This window comes from Panulirus ornatus, chromosome 58, assembly GCF_036320965.1.
Source record: "Panulirus ornatus isolate Po-2019 chromosome 58, ASM3632096v1, whole genome shotgun sequence".
Classification (NCBI taxonomy): Eukaryota; Metazoa; Arthropoda; class Malacostraca; order Decapoda; family Palinuridae; genus Panulirus; species Panulirus ornatus.
This window is the reverse complement of record NC_092281.1, coordinates 38,827,139-38,848,331: the sequence shown is the minus strand read 5'-3', so window position 1 is coordinate 38,848,331 and position 21,193 is coordinate 38,827,139. Positions and strand designations below refer to the sequence as shown.

Sequence of the window (21,193 nt, the reverse complement as noted above, 5' to 3'; positions counted from 1 at the left end):
GCAGCACCTGCAGCAGCAGCCGACCCTAAAGCTGAAGCGGCCGTGTTGAAGATTAAAGTCCACACCACCAACATTCATCCCTGAAATTCCTTGAACCTTAAGTTCCCGTCGCTGAGGTTGGAGAAGCTGCTCCTCCTCCAGCAGTCGACCCTGTTATACCCGGTCCTCAGAAGACACTTTCCATGGCAAAAGTTTTCATTCAGTTGCAAACTATTGACAAACTATTGTACGAATGAAGCGGTTACCATAAAGGAACAAATCGTTAGGAAAAGTTCCTAACATTTATGAGTCCCATCCATAGGGATGAAAAAAAAAAAATAAGAAAAATACATCCATTCTGTTAGGTGCCATAAACATGGCACAAATGGACCCTAAGTCGAACTGCTGACCTCCTAGTGGTAGGGTCCGGGCAACTTTGAGGGAGCATTAACCCTCAAAGGCTAACAGCAGTCGCACAAAAACAGTAAAGATTAATCATTATTAGTCATTTACAATAATCATAGACGATGGTTATAGCCTCGCCTATCTATCATCTCATTCGCTGTGAACGAAATCAGGATCGACTCTGATTGCACCTACATCTATCAGTTTTCCTATTTATTCAACCATCTATCTATCTGTCTATCGTCCTTGTTTGAAGATTTTCTGTATCATGTAAATCTCAGGCATTGAAATGTCCTGAGATTAATGTCGAAGTGAATGAATGAATTCCAGTTTGGACTGAAATACTTAGCCCCGTTTTTGCACTTTCCTTCACCATTTGTCCAACATTCATTCCCCTTAAGAATCTACGAACTAACTTCAGAGTTGCATTACAAACATATGAAACATGTCACCAACTCACTGTTTTGTTCACATTTCTAATTATATTACATCTGTCAGTTTCTAACTGCGATCATCGGATGATTATCTTTATATATTTGCTGCTGTTCAAGTTCCTTCACGAGAATAATAAACCAGACCTTGTTTTCATCATGTAACATGCAGTTCAAGAAGAAAGTCTATAGATGAGAAAAATCCAATGGCATAAATTCAATTAATTAGATTACACGCAGAATATTCGCCCTTCTTGCCCAACACCATTTCAGAAGTAATGGTTGCTCCAACATCGGCAGTTGAGACAAAGAAAGAAAAACAAAAATATGTTCAGTAAAACTATATTAGTACAAAGACAATGTATCGTATGTACCGATATGAAAGATGATATATAGTCTTTTTTTTTTTTTTTCCAAAAGAAGGAACAGAGAAGGGGGCCAGGTGAGGGTATTCCCTCAAAGGCCCAGTCCTCTGTTCTTAACGCTACCTCGCTATCGCGGGAAATGGCGAATAGTATGAAAAAAGAAAAAAAAAAAAAAAATATATATATATATATATATATATATATATATATATATATATATATATATATATGTATATATATATATATATATATATATATATATATATATATATATATATATATATATATATATATATATATATATATATATATATATGTATATATATATATATATACATATATATATATATATATATATATATATATATATATATATATATATATGTATATATATATATATATATATATATATATATATATATATATATATATATATATATATATATATATATATATATATATATATATATATATATATATATATATATACAGCTCAGATTGGGGTATATAAATGTGTGTTGATGTAACCAGGGTGAAAAAAAAGGAGAGATAGGTAGTATGTTTGAGGAAAGGAACCGGTATATGTAAATCCATTCCGCTTTAGGGAAAAGAAGTTTAAGAGATCCTATACAGGTATATAAAGTTATTGTATTGGCATCCCTTTAAGCTTGATATTTTTACTTCCTGTAACTAGTTCCAACAAATAAAATAATATTCAGCATTGTGATTTAAGTGACTGAATTTAGGATGCATTTGGATCTGTCAAAAATTGTATTTAGCAAATACTTCATATTTCAATTGACCCGTTCTGTATCTTTATTCATTTCATTTGAGTTTTATCACCTGTCTATTACTGTTTAATATCAACAGTAGCCCGTCTACGTAGTTGGGGCTCTGAAGCAAAGGAAACTTTTTCTAGCCTAGGTTAGGGTAGCATCTAAACCAAACCTAAATGACCTTACCTTAGAAATATGTTCAGACAGTACCTTCTGAAAATATTTCTTAAGGTAAGGTCGTGGGGATTAGTTTAGGTGCTAACTAAACCTTGGCTAGAAAAAGTTTGCTTTAAAGCCACAACTAGTTGAAAGGCCTACTTTAAGTGGTGATATTGAAATCGATTTGCTCCAGTGTGCCCCTCCGTCCGTTTGTTTTATGTCCATCTAAAGATACATACATTCAATTTTTGATGTAGATTGATTTCCTATCATAGTTTCATCTACGGAATTCTACTTCTTCGGTTCAGCACACCATTGTGGTAATGAAGGGAAAGTCACCACATTTACAAGCCGAGTCGATGTAGCTTATCCCACCTCGTTAGAGAGAAAACTTACCTGTATTTGAATTAATGAACGGGAACAGAGAAGACAAAATTTTGATAGTTTATTATACAACTATATGATTTATATTATATACATTACCACATTTCCTGCACTTTCCATCACAAATTTGCTGAGGTCATAACCTTGAAGTTACCATTACCTTACAACCTTAAGGATGGTGGTCTACAACACCTCTAGATTGATGGAGAAAACGAAAAGTTTCGTTTTACTATTAAGACCACAAAAATGTGGTAATTCCACTTCACTACCACTAACTACTAGTTATTTGACGTTGATTTTCACGGCTAAGATTTTCATCCTCTGAGCGAAGCCATACAATAATCATCCTTATCTACTCTGAGCATTGGATAGCCTCCTGATGATCAAGATTGCTGTTTTGGTTGTCCGTTTCCCTTGTTACTGCTGCGCCTCACTGCACACCTTACATGAGTGCCTTCCACAGTATTAGGGACAGCTGCTGGGCCTCACTGTAGCTACTTCTGGGACGGTTGCCAATCTTCCTCGTATTCCCTCATGACCACCGCGCCAAACCGACTCCCGCCATCAGGCCGAAACGCACAAACATTTCTGACAAAATTGAGACAACCGCTTTCGCGTCAGTTTTGACACCAAGTGAATTTATACGACAATTACGTTCAAGATGCTTGGTTTTTCGTTCATGGATTGAACAGAAGCAACCAACGATGGTTGCTACTGCCCAATCCATGAAGTCCCCCCCACCACGGAAAGGTAACCAAGCTTCGGGGGGGATGGGTGTTTACCCTGACGCCAACGGAGAAACTCAATACAATATTTTTATTATAACTTTCCTTAATCTTGAAAAATGAATCAATGAGAGGGAACAATAGCCCCAGTCATATGAAGATTGGCTAACCGAATGTATATAGTTGTCAGGCCTCCTAAAACTTGTATATTTTCGATCATTAGAGCATCCATCTATTCATCTCATATTAGTGTTGCTAGGACAGTTGTCTATTAGTGCAGAGATCTTTTCCTCGGTAAAGAAAGTGTAGCCGGACTCCGCCCTCATGAGGTTACTGCACGACAGCAAAGATCACCCTTTGGTAGGCTGTGCTATAGGCAGCACAGCTCCGTCAAAGATCTCACTCCATAAGTGAACTTATATAGATTCTTGTCTATAAGGAACTCATCAGTTCTTCTCCAGTGAAAGCAAAAAATCATCGAGAAATTCATTTGCTTCCTCAATATCAGGATCTTGTGGCTCTGTGTGGGGGACGGGGCTGGTGGCTTGTGTGACTGGCTGTGTCTGGAGAGCGGGGCTGGTGGTCTCTGTGACTGGCTGTGTCTGGGGAGCGGGGCTGATGGTCTCTGTGACTTGCTGTGTCTGGGGAGCGGAGCTGGTGGTCTCTGTGACTGGCTGTGTCTGGAGATCAGGGGAAGTCTTGGGGATAAATTTCAATATACTGTGAGCGATATCGTCTCTCAACCGACTCCTCTCGATCTTCTCTTGCACGGCTTTCATGATACGTTTGGGCGGCTTTCTCCATTTTCTTTGCATTTCAACCTGTGATCCTGCGCCATCGAGCCACATGATACCAGAATAGTATCGTTCCTGTTTCCCAACGGGTCCAATCTTGGTGTCACACATGATGCCGAGGGAACCCAAATGGCGGCCGATGTTTACGTTGGAAGCCACGGGCTCGTTATGTATCTTGCAGTAACTTTCATACCGTTGCTGCAGCTCTTTCCTGCTGATAAGGTACCGCTTCATAGTAATAGTCTTTCCCTTCATTTGAACGAAGGTATTCATGAAACTAACAAAGGAAGCCTTTCCTTTGTAATCCCGTTTGTAGTAACAGAAAGCCATTGAAGACGTGGATTGGGTCAAGCGAAGTTACATAGACTAACAAGATAGTCCTTTAATCACTGGTCCTGTATCAGCACTGAACTCGAAGTACGTCAGAACGACAATTTCAACCCAGGGCTGGAGGCCCATTTGATGATATTCTCACGTCTTGCTCAACCAAGTAACCTCGGTTAGACCTTGTTTATATTCAAATATAGTAAAGCTAATATAGTGAAGTTAGATGATTCTATTTAATGTAAGTTGCAATGTAGTTTATATATTAATATATATACATAAAGGCAAGAAATGTCCAAAGTAAAATATTCATGAGGATGTCGTGAAGATGGCCTTGACCAAGATAAAGGCCACTGATATTGAAAACGAGATGACTGTGAGGATATAGTGAAGATAGATTTTCCTGAAGATAAAGTTCAGTGGTGTTGAAAGTGACTTTCTAAAATGATGTAGTGAAGATGACCTTTGGCCAAAAAAATACGCTAGTGATATTGAAAGTATGATGATTATGGGGATGTAGTGAAGATGGCTTTTATCAAGATAGAGGCCAATGATATTGAAAATTAGATAAATATAAGGATGTAGTGAAGATAGTCTTTGACCAAGATAAACGACATCGATGATGAAAACAAGATGACTGTGAAGATGTATTGAAAATAACCTTAAACCACAGAAAATCCATTGATATTCAAAATGATTATGATGATGTAGTGGAGATGGCGTTTAACTTTGACAAACTCCAGTGATGTTGAAAATAACATCTTAAGCAAAAATAAACTACAAACAATCAAATCAGATAATTAATTCTAAAGCTAGGGTAACCATCTAGAAACATATATATATATATATATATATATATATATATATATATATATATATATATATATATATATATATATATATATATATATATATATATATATATATATGTGTGTGTGTGTGTGTGTGTGTGTGTGTGTGCCCACATGTTCGTATGTATGTGTGTGGTGTGTCTTTGTGTATGGTGTACCTTTGTGTAGGGTGTTGTTGCTAACGGCTCGGACCTCACTTCCCTGACCGTGTTATTTGTCTTAGTAATTCTGCGTTGAAGCAGATGTTGACCAGTCATCCAGCACCTGAACCCTTATCAACGGCGTCAGGTCAAGGCGTAGGGGCCAGCTGCGGGGTATGTCATCCCGTGCGTTCGTTGCTGTCGTAGACAAAGGAACAAAGGAGTTTGAATTCACGCCATATGTGGGCCGGACCTTAGGCCTCCTTCAGCCAATTACGTCAAGATGAGGGCGTGACAATCAGTCTTTTGACATATCAAGGGCAATTGTGTCATTCTGACCTATCGTAACCATAGGTGGCGGATCAAGGCGTGGCTAGCTGTTCCTGCCTTGCTGGTCCTTCAGATAAAAGGCTCAGATGATCGTCTGGGAGTCGATTCCTTCAGCAGTCCCGAGCCCCGCAAGGTAATGTAGGCTTTCCCTGTCTCGAACCCCGCAGCCACCGCTGTCTTAGTTTGTAAGATGTTTACTGTATCACGTCAGGTTAACTAAGTGTAACGATGATGTTTACTGTGTCACGTCAGGTGTAGCTAAGTGTAACGATGATGTTTACTGTGTTACGTCAGGTTTAGCTAAGTTTAACGATGATGTTTACTGTGTCACGTCAGGTCTAACTAAGTGTAATGTTATTGAACAAATTGTCATAAAGGAAAGAGATCTCCTGGCTTGAAATCTTATCTGGAAAGTTAACTTATGTTCAATGTTAAGCTCATGTTCAGCGTTAACGTAAATGATTCATGCCTGATTTATGTGTTCACCTTGTACATTTGAATTCTTTTATTATAAGTAATTCTAACTTTGATGTTTGTTTTAATCCCATAACGTTAAGATAGCGTTATCCTGAGTTGTGTAACATAACAAATCTAACGTCCTTGCAAAGATAAGGATCAGCATAGTATTTGTAACATATGCATGTTACTGGCGACCTTGCTCGAATAAGTATTGAGTTCGTAACATAGATTGGCGACCTCGCCGGGATATTTCTTGCCTTAACGGAATCTCCTTCCTTGATTCGTTAATCATGTCGTTGACCAGTGCTGACGTTGACCAGTGTAATGATTGAGGTCGTGAAACAGGCAGTGCTGAATGTGTAGACCTGGTCAGATTTATGTCAAGTATTTTTGCAAAAAGGGCGATTTATGCACGTAGTGTCTACGCTCCAAGCTTGGTACGGAGAGACGTTCGAAGGGTTTAGATGGCAAAGGAAAGTCCGGTAATAATGTAATCCCACCTGAATCTGCTACCTTGCCAGTAACTCATAAAAGTCAAGGGAAATATTCCCAGAAAGTTAAAGTTTGCTTCCACTGTGGCAAGGCTGGGCACCAGGTGAGGGAGTGCTGGGCTCGGGTGAAGGAATCCAGAGACTCTACTTTTTGAATTTATATGTAGGCCCGTGAGTCTCTTCTCAACTTTAGGGCCACTTAGTAAAGTAGGTGAGGCTGTCCCCGCTCCTAGGAAAGTGAAGGATTGCGAAAGTGTTGATCAATCTGTAGTTAAAGATCCGTTCTGTGGGAACTGCAATGCGTTCTTGTCTGAGGGCTATGTGGTGTACGACGAAAAGTGACCGTATTACGGAATTCTGGTGCGCTGCAGTCCCTGATGTTGGATGGCTTGGTGCCGCGAGAAGAGTTTGGGGACCGAGTCTTACTAGATGGACTGTCCGGTCCCAAGGAAGCTCGACTAGTCGATGTGAGGGTAGAAACAGATCTCTTCACGGGCCATGCTTTTGTAGGGGTTGTAGATAAGTTGCCTGTCTTAGACGTGGACTTTGTGTTAGGCAGCGACCTAGCGAGTGGGAAGATGAACCCAGTGCCGGTGTTGCCTACGGGCCCGGTGAAGTCCACGGAGGCAGTGTAGCTTGATGAAGAGGTACCAGAGATAGTCCCCGACCACGATGATGCCAGGTCCATGACAGCTGGCACGGCAGGCCGTGTGCCTGAGGACATAGCCGTTGAAACGCAGAAAGTGAAAACTACAGTCACTGCCCGAGAGTGAGCCGAGTGAGGTGGAGCTCTCTGTTAATGAGGAGGTGGTGTCCAGCGTCATGTAATGGGGAAGACGAGGAGTGGCAGGCAGTTCACCAGGTGGTAGTGCCGCGTCCCTACAGGAGGGAGATTTTGAAGCTTCCGCATAAATCAAGCTTCGCCGGTCATTTAGAGGTGAGGAGATGGTCTATTGGCAGATTGGATTGACAGGTTTCGCATCTTGCTGGAAAGTTTGGGTTTATAATTGGTTATAGATGGGTGTTGTGTGTGATGTATGGTTGTAGGTGGGAGTTGTGCGTGTTATATGGTTGTAGGTGGGTGTTGTGTGTGATGTATGGCTGTAGGTGAGTATTGTGTGTGAAAAATGGTTGTAGGTGGGTGCTGTGTGTAATGTATGGTTGTAGGTGGGTGCTGTGTGTGATATATGGTTGTAGGTGAGAGTTGTGTGTGATGTATGGTTGTAGGTGAGTGTTGTGTACGATGTATGGTTGTAGGTGAGTGTTGTGTGTGATGTATAGTTGTAGGTGGGTGTTGTATGTGATGTATGGTTGTAGGTGAGTGTTGTGTGTGATGTATGGTTGTAGGTGGGTGTTGTGTGTGATGTATGGTTGCAGGTGGGTGTTGTGTGTGATGTATGGTTGTAGGTGGGTGTTGTGTTTGATGTATGGATGTAGGTGGGTGTTGTAGGTATAGATGATGTAGACGGGTCAGAACGACTTCCTCTCTTCTGTTCTTCGTGCATCACCAGGTCGTCCAGTCTGCTACTTGTGGTTTATATTTGCTGGGTATTGTCAGGCTGGTCCACTGACTTTGCCACAAAATAAATATTGAATTCTTTTCTAAGATAAGGCGGGAGCCCAGCTCCCGAGGGATCGGAACCACCTCCTCGAGTTCTGATGTTGACTTAGCCAACCGGTCTGCCTGCTCATTGCCGTATATATTGCAATGACCAGCCAGGCACCCAGATCAAGATGATATCTTTATTACATGTATCAACTTTAGTAATATCCTTGCCATGAATTTCATTTGACTCTGTGGCCAGAGTTAATTGCCTTAAGGGCTGAAAGTGAATCAGAAAAGATCATTGCTTTGTCATGATTTGAATTGATTATGTAATCTATGGCTCGATCAATAGCAAATAATTCCGCGCCCAAAATAGATGTTTGGTCTGGCACACTCCACCGACCATACACTTGCACCCAGGCATTCGTTCATCTTGGAGCCGTCAGTGTAGAAGTGATAATATGACACATGTTTGACGATGATCTCACGAAAACGCTGGTGTACCTCGCACTCCGGCAAGTCAGCCTTATTGGCTGGAAGCTAACTTGTCATAATTTTGGTTCTTTTAACCTGCCATGGAGGTAATTTCCTCTTGACCAGCGAGTCCACTTCATTCACTTTGATGCCCGAGTTCTCACCGACGAGGTGTATTCTGACGGCCAGGGGCCTGACGCCTCTCTCGACAAGCTGTGAACATTCCTTTATGAGGCGACTGGTGGGAGTATTGTTTCTTCTGGCCATCAGAATACCACTTTTCCAGGCTAAAATGTCGCGTCTTAGCTGGAGAGGAGGAAGTACATTTGCTTCAACTTCCATTCGTGGGACTCCTGTGCATGATTGAGCTCCAAGACACATTCGCAAACATTTATTCTGTAACATATCCAGCCTCCTCAGGGTATACTCGCCTGCCGAAACATACACCTGAGAGCCAGAGTCTAATTTAGATGTAACCAAGGACTTATATGCCATTAATATAGATTTTCTGTCAGCTCCCCAGAAGGAACCCGAGAGATATTTGAGGATATTTAACCTTTTATTACAATTTACCACTAAGTAGTCAATATGACTTTTCCGGTTCAATCTTTTATCAAAATACAGTCCAAGAAATTTAGCATTATTGCGAGAAGGGATCGCGTTGGTATGTAATGTTAACTGCAAATTCAGGATAATATTTTACCGGAAAGAACAACCGCAATACTTTTGTTGAGTGAGAAGCTAGATCCCCGTTGTAGCGGCCAACGATGAACGGATCAAGCGTAGCTTGAACCCGCTCAGCCGAAAATTGTGCATTAGGCGAGGAATGCCACAATGCAATAATCATCAGCATAAATTGAGTATTTAAGATTTCACGGGACGGAAGCTGGAGTCAGAATATCATTAATCATTATTGGGCATCAGAGGAGGTTTGAACTTTAGGTTCTGTTCGAGGAGAAGGTGAGAGTTTTTCGGTGGCGATGGTCTTTGTGACGGAAGGAGTCTGTGTGGTAACTGTACACATAACAGGCTTGTGTTTCAATGCCGAAGCATAGGATTCATTGGGGTTGGGAGTCTCACAAGACTCCTTAACCCTCTTCCTAGCCTCGCCATACGAAATGTTTTTACGTGTCTTCACCTCACACACTTCCTTCTCGAACTTGAACCGTGGACATTCCCGGTCCCAGCTTGGATGGTTGCCTGAAGCAACGCAAACGGTTCGGGATGTAAGGTCTTACTTGGCAACGTAAGTAACCAACGAAGATCTCATCCGGGAGATTTGATTATCCAAATGTCAAATTTATCAACTGGGCCACATCAACGTCTGCCAGTTCCTTCACAATTTCGTCCTCCGACATGTCCATGAGTTCCAGACAGTAGATAATTCCCCTGCACGAGTTCATGGATACTGGAATTGTGACCACGACCTTGTAAATATGGAACTGGGTCACCTTGAGCAAATCGGCTACCTGATCGCCGACTTGACCTTGACCAGATCACCACTTGACAGTTTCCTGACCATGTCAACGGGCCCTGACCAGCCATCAATGACCTTCCTGATCAAGAAGGGATTGAGGGAGGCCAGGGGCGTTGAACCGGTCTCATGTATGTTAACAAATTTAACGTTTCTAGCTTTGATGTTGGGTCGTTCATTACCACTTCCCAGTACGGGGGCAGTGGATGGTTTCCCGTTATCCATCCTAACAGGGACCTCGTCCCAAACTAGATGGTGAGCCACCCCAGACAGTGGGGAAAAAAGAACTACCTTACCCCCACAAAAAAGATGAGGCAGTTGGTCGAGCAGTAAGGTTTTCAGAGTTGGGCCGGACACACAAAGGCCAGGCTGAGTTCTCCTGCGGTCAGTGAAAGTTTAATCCTGCACAACCAACCTTATGAATACAAGTTGGACGCAACAGATATCAAGCCTTATAAACCAAGCCAGGGTAAGCACTGGCACGGGAGGAAGAGCTACAACCTGGCTACAAGACGCAGCAGCGGTCACCACCGTGGCAGCAACGTGACTGTGATGATGATTGTCAAGTTCTTATCCTGATATTATATATATAGCATTACTGATGACCTTGAGACTCCTCTTACATGTTCAATATATATTCATACAGTTACATTATCATTCTTTTAGTATCATTTTGTGTTTAGAAAATATCTATGACATTATAACTGTGTTATTTCAAATGTTCAGCAACATAATAAAGTTATGTTTACATTAGAAAGACAGACAACAGAAGGTCTGATTGGCCCACGACTGGGTTGTGTGAAAAACAAAAATAATAGCTTGACAAGAAAAATTTCATTCTGCACATTAGCCTTCTAGTGTCCCCGTTATCGCTGTCGTTTATACGTTAATTTCTGGCGTTTTTCTCAAAGTATACCTGACTTTATAAGATATTTTTCTAAACGACTTTTGAAAGTATTTATGGTTTTAGCATTCACTACGTCTGACGGTAACTTATTCCAGTGATAAACCACACCTATAGGAAAAGAAACTTTATCCCACGTCCGTACTACATCATTTAGCTTTGAGTTTTATTCCATTTGTCCTGGTAACCGCATTTTCTTGTATTTCGAAAAGATGCTCGACGTTCACTTTATCGAACTTATTCAGAATTTTGAACACTTGGATTAAGTCGCTGCGAAGTCAACGTGTCTTAAGGGAGAAGAGATCCAATCATTATAGCCTCTCTTCGTATACCATATTTCTAAAGGATGAATTCCAGATTTCTTCAACTTGCCTGTCGGCTGATAGAGAGAGAGAGAGAGAGAGAGAGAGAGAGAGAGAGAGAGAGAGAGAGAGAGAGAGAGAGAGAGAGAGAGAGAGAGAGAGAGAGAGAGAGAGAGAGAAACATATCTACGAGTATTTACGATCACAAAAAAATACTGAAAACAAAGGCCCCGCCGGGAATCGAACCCGGACCAACTGTTTATGAGGCAGATGTGCTAACCACTACACCACGGAGCCACTTGTCAGTGGCGGAAAAATCTCTTATTTATTAACAAACGTGACTGAGGACTTAAAGAATCTGGTACAAACATAATGGTTATTGTGATAAATGATTTGTTTATGATAGATATGTATTATGTTGTATTATAATGGTTGTTCATAGCCAAGATCTTTAAGCATGAATCCTTGAGATTATATAAGAAATAATACAAACGTGTTAGAAACATCAAAACTTGTGTTTATAAAGAACAGAATGCATTATCATGCGTGTATCTAAGTGAAAATGTAATACAAGGAGCTAGTTTAAGGCAGGAGTGTTTCATATTTTAACAAAATATTTACATCTACGTCCCTATTCTTTCATCATCATTTCTTATGTTTACTATCAAGAAATGCCTCTTATCTTACATGAAAATTCTGTATAGGTATTTGATCAATATTCTCCAACGACGCGTTGTATAACTCTTCGTTAGTGAAGTTCATTTCGTGTAATGGATCATGCATTACAAAATGTGTCTATCCACACACGTGTTACACGTCCCAGGTAAAGATATATTCTAGAGATAGTGTATATCTAACATATATATGTGTTTTATAAATATTTATAAAAAGTTTTCCTGAGGGACAATACCTAAGACTTTCGTATTAAAGTTGATCAGTTGTAAGTGATCAAGCATTACAAAGGTGTGTCCATTGCCATAGGTGCTACTGATCCCGGGTCAAGGTATTTCACCATCTTTGTATCTTTAACCTTTCTAGTTATACATGTTTCATCCCGGATTCCATCCTCACAATCGATGACCAATCAACTACCGCGGAGGCGTAGCACAGAAATCATTGGGCCACAGAGGGCCAATCATAAATCGCAAGCAGCAGCGGTCCACCAATTTGAAGTCGACACACAGTAGCGCTGCCCAAGTGGCTACCGGGGACACAATATGGAGGAGTGGCCACGCCCGGACACTGGCTCATCTGGGTCTATTCCTTGCTCTTCATAATCCTAAACACAATATCTTTTCATCGTAGGGAATTTATTGCCTCATTAACGGAGTTACGATCTGCCTTTATTTCCGATCGTTTGAAGATAGTAAGAGGGTCGAGAGTGTGATGAGTAGGGACACAAAAATAGTCCTTCTCAGGAGGAGGGTAACAGGTCCTGAGTCTCAGCCCAGGTGATGGTGTGAACAGTATTATTATTATTACCACACATCACCAGCACAACTTTGATGGCGCTCCTACACCTTCGTATTATTATTACCACACATCACCAGCACACCTTTGATGGCGCTCCTACACCTTCGTATTATTATTACCACACATCACCACCACACCTTTGATGACGCTCCTACACCTTCGTATTATTATTACCACACATCACCAGCACACCTTTGATGGCGCTCCTACACCTTCGTATTATTATTACCACACATCACCAGCACACCTTTGATGGCGCTCCTACACCTTGGTGACTGCTGCACTCCACACAGGAGCAGGGGATGATGGCACATATCTATGAAGCAAAAAAGTTTTCGATGAGACTGTGCTATTTCTTCCCTTCCCTGGTCGATGATACAGCTTTTCCCCAAGGTTACTTGTCATTCCTGGTGTAACGACGTACGGGTTGAGCCCGGTAACACCTTCTGAATGTGACAGAGTGGAGTGACCAGTAAGAAAAGCGTGTTCTGCACCTCAACTGACTGATTATATGATAAGAATAAAGAGAATTACACACATAAATGTCACTTGCAAGGATCAAGCCAGAGATGAAGCATAGATAACTAGAAGGGTTAAGGAAACAAAAATTGTAAAATACGTTTACCCGGGATCAGTAGCACCTGTGGCAATGGACACACCTTTGTAATGCTTGATCACTTACAACTGATCAACTTTAATACGAAAGTCTTAGGTATTGTCCCTCAGGAAAACTTTTTATAAATATTTATAAAACACATATATATGTTAGATATACACTATCTCTAGAATATATCTTTACCTGGGACGTGTAACACTTGTGTGGATAGACACAGCTTTGTAATGCATGATCCATTACACTAAATTATATCTTCACTATACCCTCTTCTTCACTACACAGTTACTTCTACCATACCATCATCATTGTACTCTCTGATGTTCACTAAAAATAATTTTTATCTTCACTACATAATCATTTCATATAAACTTTACTCTTTTATAAGCCTTATCTCTACTACATTCGTATATTCACTACATTCTTTCCTTCAGTACAAGCTATCTTGACAATATCCTTATCATCACTATACTCTTCTTCACTACACTCTCATCTTAACATCATCCTTCTGTTTACCGAACTTAGTTCAAAGTCTGACTTGAACGTAGCTTTGGAAAGTTTGTGTTCCTCATTGTGTTACCTCCTTATTATCATTGTAAAGGCAATTGTCACTACTCCCTAACTAAACCCTCATCGTCACTACACTCTCATCATTATCATTACTTCTTGATGTTCAATACAAAATTTTAACATATACATTTATCTTCACTACAGAATAATTTTCATTGCACCTTAATCTTCATTACTCCTTGTTTCAGCTACATCCGTATCTTCCATTCATTCTTATATCTTATATTAGTTACATCTTTACAATATCTTTATGTCTTCTCTGTTCCGTCTTTTGAAAAATTGAAAATGAGAGTAAAGGATTTCCGGCCTTCTGGTCCCTACCCTTTTAGTCGCCTTGTACGACACGCAGGGAATACGTGCCAAGTATACTTTCTTCCCTATCCCCAGGGATAACAGCATCTGGTGTTCCCAGACGGTCACCCATCCAAGTACTAACCAGACCCAACGTTGCTTAACTTGACTGATCGAACGATATATATATATATATATATATATATATATATATATATATATATATATATATACACACAAGACTGAAAACAATGAATTTCCCAAATATAAAATGGAGGCGCCGGGGTTTGAACCCGGGTCCTCTCGCATGCCAAGCGAGTGCTCTACCACTGAGCTACGCCCCCAAGAACATATTTTGTGACATAGTATTATATGAAGTACTGAGATTACCACGGCAAAATACTGTTTGACCGACCGTTGCCGACTTGCCGGCAAAATAACCACAGGGTAAATCTCCATGTTGCTGTCGTGTTTTCCTCTCAATTTTCCACGAAGAAATGTTTTACTTTTTCATTGTCGTTGCAATAGACTGGAACTAAGCAATAGACTGGAACTAAGTGATAGACTGGAACTAAGCAATGGACTGGAACTAGGCAATAGACTGGAACTAAGCTGACCTGGTATGAGGTCAGAGCCCTCATTATCATCCCTGCTAACTACCGGAAGCAGATTATGTCGTTCCACAACCGATGTCCGGCCCATGTTAACTCTGATGTGCCCAGCAGTTGGAGGAGGATCGCCAGATGCTTCTGGAAGATTTCAAGGACGTCTTGGTGGATATGACCCTTTCAGATAAGGTCAAAAACCACAATTTATCGTGAAGATCTTCACTATAACGTTGGACGAACATACTGAATGTTGCACACATGTGATGCGGACAAAATGAAACAAGAAAAAGACAAAAATTATGTCTGGTGTGGGTCTCGAACCCACGACCTTGAGTGTGTGAGACTCACGCTCTACCACTGAGCTAACCAGACAATACAAATATACGTCTGTTTATTCAATTTGAATTAATGAAAATCTTTGCGAGGCAGCGTTAAGAAAAGAGAGATGTCTTTGAAAGAAATTTACTTGTTTGGCTCTTTATTTTGTTCCTTATCATCGAAAGTAAACATACTGAAGGATATATATATATATATATATATATATATATATATATATATATATATATATATATATATATATATATATATACTGGAAAGGATCACAATTTTGTGCGTGATCAAGTATATTCCCATGAGTCCACGGCGAAAATGAAACAAGATAAGTATGAATGAATGAAAGTGTAATAAAGTCATGATGAATGAATGAAAGTGTAATAAAGTCATGATGAATGAATGAAAGTGTAATAAAGTCATGATGAATGAATGAAAGTTTAATAAAGTCATGATCAATGAATGAAAGTGTAATAAAGTCATGATGAATGAATGAAAGTGTAATAAAGTCATGATGAACGAATGAACGTGTAATAAAGTCATGATGAACGAATGAAAGTGTAATAAAGTCATGATGAATGAATGAAAGTGTAATAAAGTCATGATGAATGAATGAAAGTGTAATAAAGTCATGATGAATGAATGAAAGTGTAATAAAGTCATGATGAATGAATGAAAGTGTAATAAAGTCACAGTTTAAAAGGACAAAATATGAATGGCAGTCAGGGAAGAGTGGCCCAGGTAAATAGAAGGATTAAAAAGTTCGCGTTATACGACGAATTTTGACAGATTATACAAATTTCCTTTCCACATATAGAACTTGATGGTTGTGGTTAGTTCTAGAGGCAAAGTTTAAAGGTTTGTGTTTCAGAGATGAACCACAAAGGATATCTTTAAATTAACTGACATTAAAATTTGTCAATTAAGTAAATCATTTTGTACAATAGCTGTAATTTGACGGAGTTAAAAGTTCGCAATTTCATTACAATTCTAATTCAAATGTTTAAGATTCAATGATGGTTTGCACAAGCTTAACGTACATTCAAGTTTTGTGTTTATATGACGTATCTTAAAGGACTCTGGCAATATAACGCAGCTGGAAAGTTTACGTCCAAATGACGGTGTTTAAATGTTGATTGATGAATGGTAGATTTAAATGGATAGATTTTAAGTTCGCGTTTTCATGAGCGACCTTAAACCTTGTGGTTGAATGTCACAGTTTAAAGGTTGGTATGTACAATGTTGACCAGATGTCGGTAGTGTGTAGACACAGCCATACCAGGTCGTATTTATCATCATTAAAGTCACCTTCCTTACTTACTTATGGCGGCGATGAAATTCACTGGTTCTTGATTCTGCACCAATTAACCTATCAGATAATGGTACAATGTTTGCCTGGTGTTGCATATATCACGTCTGTTGTTGAAACACAAGAATGCCAGGTGACTTTGGGAGTGGATGATAATGTAAAGATCAATATAAATGTGGGAAATCTTGAACCGCCATCACCAGACACAACACATGTTTGGATCTGGCGGGGGGAGGGACTTGCCTGTGACGTCACGATGCCCCGCCTCCAGCCTGGCGCCGCTCTGTGTGTGTGTGTGTGTGTGTGTGTGTGTGTAGCCCCTGGGTTCATGTTAGCCACAGCCACCCACCAGCCGGTGGTCAGGTCAGTGGGCGGTGTGTGTGTGTGTGTGTGTGTGTAGCCCCTGGGTTCATGTTAGCCACAGCCACCCACCAGCCGGTGGTCAGGTCAGTGGGCGGTGTGTGTGTGTGTGTGTGTGTGTGTGTAGCCCCTGGGTTCATGTTAGCCACAGCCACCCACCAGCCGGTGGTCAGGTCAGTGGGCGGTGTGTGTGTGTGTGTGTGTGTAGCCCCTGGGTTCATGTTGGCCACAGCCACCCACCCACCGGCCGGGTGGGCTGGCGGTAGTTTATAACTAAGACTGGTAGTTTCACATGCCACTTGGAGTGTCCCTCACTACAGAACTTGAGCAGCTCTTATCCTGAGGTGGAGCAGTTGACCCTCTCCACCAGGCTGGTACACTTGGTCTGCACCAGGTGGCTCCCTCCTGGTCATCCTGAGTGGTTGGTTGCTGTGTGGGATTTAATGACCACTGACTTGTGAAGGTCATTAAGCCAGCCATCATTTTATCATCTGATAAAACATGAAGCAACGTCAAATATTACATGATCCACCTAAACTATTGAGAATGATGAAGTCTGATATTGTTACGTTACGTCATCCAATCTTGCCACTCACATGTTACGGTAATCACGACTACATACATAGTGTTGTTACGACTGATATTACTGTATGTACTGTAGTAACGTACTGTGTTTATGTGGATAACATGTGGACGTCAGAGGAGGCAAGAGCATCATCAGAGACAAATTCTCTATTCTATGTTGTATCCTCAATTTTGTCTGCGGTGATCGACACACTTTATCCCCCAAGATATTATCTTGCTGTTTCTTTCCATCATTCTTTAGTATTAAAGATTTTGTTCTCTCAAGCAAGATAGAATTTATCAATAATTTTTAATGTCATCTTGGGTCCAGGTAATGTTAGGTAGCGGTCATACAAGTTGTCCATGACCTTCATCATGTGGGTTGGGAAGGAGTCAGGAGGTGTGGCGTTGTACTCGGTGTACCACTTGCCAAGTTGGTCAGTGTGTATACCATGGAAGTTACAGGGGAATCATCAGTCTGTATGTTAACAATTAGGTTGAGCAAATAACACTTGGCCTCAGTGAAGGTAGAATGTTTTCCCACCAGACCGCATCCATTAATACGACTTAGATCAGAAGATCTAGCCTTAGGTAATTTGTTAGATCGAGATTATCAAAGCCTTTCATCATTTTTAATCTTTGTACTTCGTGACCATCTCTGTTTTAAGTTGTTACGTTGACGTATGATAAATCTAATATGGAGAACAAATTTAGGAGGAAACCTGGCAAAGCTACATATGAGTGATTTTACCGTTTGCAAGTAAACTACGATTTTGTAAAAACGAATAGCATCTATGTTGTGTATAGAAAACGTAACTCCTTAGCTGCATTCTCTATGAATGTCATCAAAAGTAAAACATAGACAAGGGAAGGAATGAGGCTTGACGATACGAAACATCACTCAATCGTGTCCTGCCTGCCCAGACCCTCCCTCGCCACACCACTGGCCATAACTTCATCAACACAATGCTTACTCCGTCAAGGTCATCCACACATTTTGCCTGGCTTGAACAACCGCTTGGCATTCATGAACCGCTGAATGTTTACACTTTCTGATTATCTGTAGTAGCTGATGCAGTTGCAAGATAGACTATTAAACCATTTTCTTACAATACTCGCTGGTAAGGAGACAATTTTCACAAAACACAGAGGTAACACTGCCTAAGAAACGGGCTTAAGAACAATTGTACGAACATAGGGTCATATTGGTACATCCACAAGGCACCAGTGGTCTGGGTGGCCTGAAATAGATTTGGAACCAAGAAGGATGATGGGTGTAGGGAGTAAACCTACCACAGACCATCATTAATTATGAAGAGTTGACACTGGTTACCTCCAGCCATAATCTATAAATCAATAGACAAATGTTAATGCAAACAAAGCAAGAATTAAACAAGCAGGAAACACAATCCAATGTACCATTTAACGGTAGTTATGTCAAGTTGTCGCATCTGTTGATTACCTGACTTCGTCTTACGTCTCACCTTTAGTAGCGTCTGCGAATTTCGTTGTAGTGAAACTCATGCGACCCGAGAGTCAATGTTAGTGATACACAAGAGGAAGAAATATAACTCCGAAGGTATAAAACAGTTGTGGACATACCAAACGCTTGACAAATATTCCTTAGTAGATGACAGAAAACACAAAGAGATCGTCCTTGTAAACTTATGATGAGGTTTGCTTGAAGAGCCTCCCTACGTCATCGTCGTACACAGGCGCCCTTTGTTGGAGTGGGTGTGGCGTGGACACAGTACTGGGACCTTCATGATGAATTATCTACAACGTTCCAGGTGTCCACATATCAGGGATATGACTGTGTACAACGGTGGCTGGGGTTAAAGTCACTGGATCATATATAAAACATACAAAGGTTAACATTGATTCTCTTAAGATTTCAAGGCAATGAAAGGTTTGTGGTGCAGTCTTTATGACTGAAGGTCATATTTAGATAGAGATTTATCAAATGGATATTACATCAACGTCACAGTAGCCACTCCGGCCACTGTATTACTAACACAAAGGTTAACTGTAGTCATACAATACAAATACTAAAACTTAGTATTATTTTCTTGTTTTAGTTTTATAACAGAGAGAAACATGAAGTGTAAACAGACGGTGTATCGCCATACCTTCCTCCATCCAGTCATTATGAGGCTTCAGCGTAAGTTGGTGGTTGACGAGCGGAGGCAGACTCGTCCACATTATTATCTGCTGTTGTTGGACGTCCTCAGTGTCCAGGTGCAGCCAGGGTCGTCATCATGTTGGACGTCCTCAGTGTCCAGGTGCAGCCAGGGTCGTCATCATGTTGGACGTCCCCAGTGTCCAGGTGCAGCCAGGGTCGTCATCATGTTGGACGTCCCCAGTGTCCAGGTGCAGCCAGGGTCGTCATCATGTTGGACGTCCCCAGTGTCCAGGTGCAGCCAGGGTCGTCATCATGTTGGACGTCCCCAGTGTCCAGGTGCAGCCAGGGTCGTCATCATGTTGGACGTCCTCAGTGTCCAGGTGCAGCCAGGGTCGTCATCATGTTGGACGTCCCCAGTGTCCAGGTGCAGCCAGGGTCGTCATCATGTTGGACGTCCTCAGTGTCCAGGTGCAGCCAGGGTCGTCATCATGTTGGACGTCCCCAGTGTCCAGGTGCAGCCAGGGTCGTCATCATGTTGGACGTCCCCAGTGTCCAGGTGCAGCCAGGGTCGTCATCATGTTGGACGTCCTCAGTGTCCAGGTGCAGCCAGGGTCGTCATCATGTTGGACGTCCCCAGTGTCCAGGTGCAGCCAGGGTCGTCATCATGTTGGACGTCCCCAGTGTCCAGGTGCAGCCAGGGTCGTCATCATGCTGCCCGTCTCTGCATCGCCTGATCCGTGGTGCACCGGTGGGTCGGTGGCTGTCGTGACATGGTAATGTTACCGTCATATTCCGCGTCTCATCTCACGTCTGTCCAGGTGGGCTAAGCTCGTCTGGTCTGAATGAACCATATACAAGTAAGGCGTATCGCTGTTGTGAGTCTCAGTACATATGGAGGCAATATGGTTGTGCAGTCTCTCTCTCTCTCTCTCTCTCTCTCTCTCTCTCTCTCTCTCTCTCTCTCTCTCTCTCTCTCTCTCTCCCTCTCTCTCTCTCTCTCTCTCTCTCTCTCTCTGCATTTTGATAATTTAACAATCATATGTAATACAAAATATATGCCTCTTCCGAAAATTTCCTGGAAATTGGTTGAGGTAGAGCGTAGGTATCGTGGCAAAGTTGTGTTTCACACAAGAACGAGTTTTCTAATTGGTTGAGGTAGAGCGTAGGTATCGTGGCAAAGTTCTAATCGCCTGGTTTTACTGGCGGCCTCGTTGTGACGTCACTACATCAACACCGACATTTTGATTTAAAAGTTAATTGCAAGATGACTTTGCTCCGCTGTGTGTGTGTTTTCAATACTTTTCGTGTTTGTAATGTTATTTCGTTTGTATTCTATAGTTAATAACTTTGTAGTGAGTTTAGTTTCGTTGCTGTAGTTGTAGTATAGTGATTTATAACTTGTATTTGAACTAAATCAGATGAGCAGTGTTGAGGATGACCCTGGGCCATTTTCATGTGGTAATGCAGAAGGGAGTGACCACAGGCAGGCAGTAGTGGTGTTTACCAAGCCATTCCCAACACCATCGTACTGGCTACCTCTGTGTAATGTACCACATTCCTCTGTTGAAAAAGAAATAGAGAATTTCACTGAATTGCAGACTGGGCTGTTAATGTGCATCTTTCTAAATTGTTTTATTTTG

General features: G+C 41.2%; 3 non-coding genes across 3 annotated transcripts; all 3 read right to left on the bottom strand.

Annotated features, from left to right (window-relative positions):
* Window positions 1-11,538: 11,538 nt before the first annotated feature.
* TRNAM-CAU (transfer RNA methionine (anticodon CAU)) lies at window positions 11,539-11,610 on the bottom strand. The gene has a single exon. It is a non-coding gene; the product is annotated as a tRNA-Met (tRNA).
* A 2,922-nt stretch (window positions 11,611-14,532) lies between these two features.
* TRNAA-GGC (transfer RNA alanine (anticodon GGC)) lies at window positions 14,533-14,604 on the bottom strand. The gene has a single exon. It is a non-coding gene; the product is annotated as a tRNA-Ala (tRNA).
* Window positions 14,605-15,168: 564 nt separating this feature from the next.
* On the bottom strand, window positions 15,169-15,240 carry TRNAV-CAC (transfer RNA valine (anticodon CAC)). The gene has a single exon. It is a non-coding gene; the product is annotated as a tRNA-Val (tRNA).
* Window positions 15,241-21,193: the final 5,953 nt, after the last annotated feature.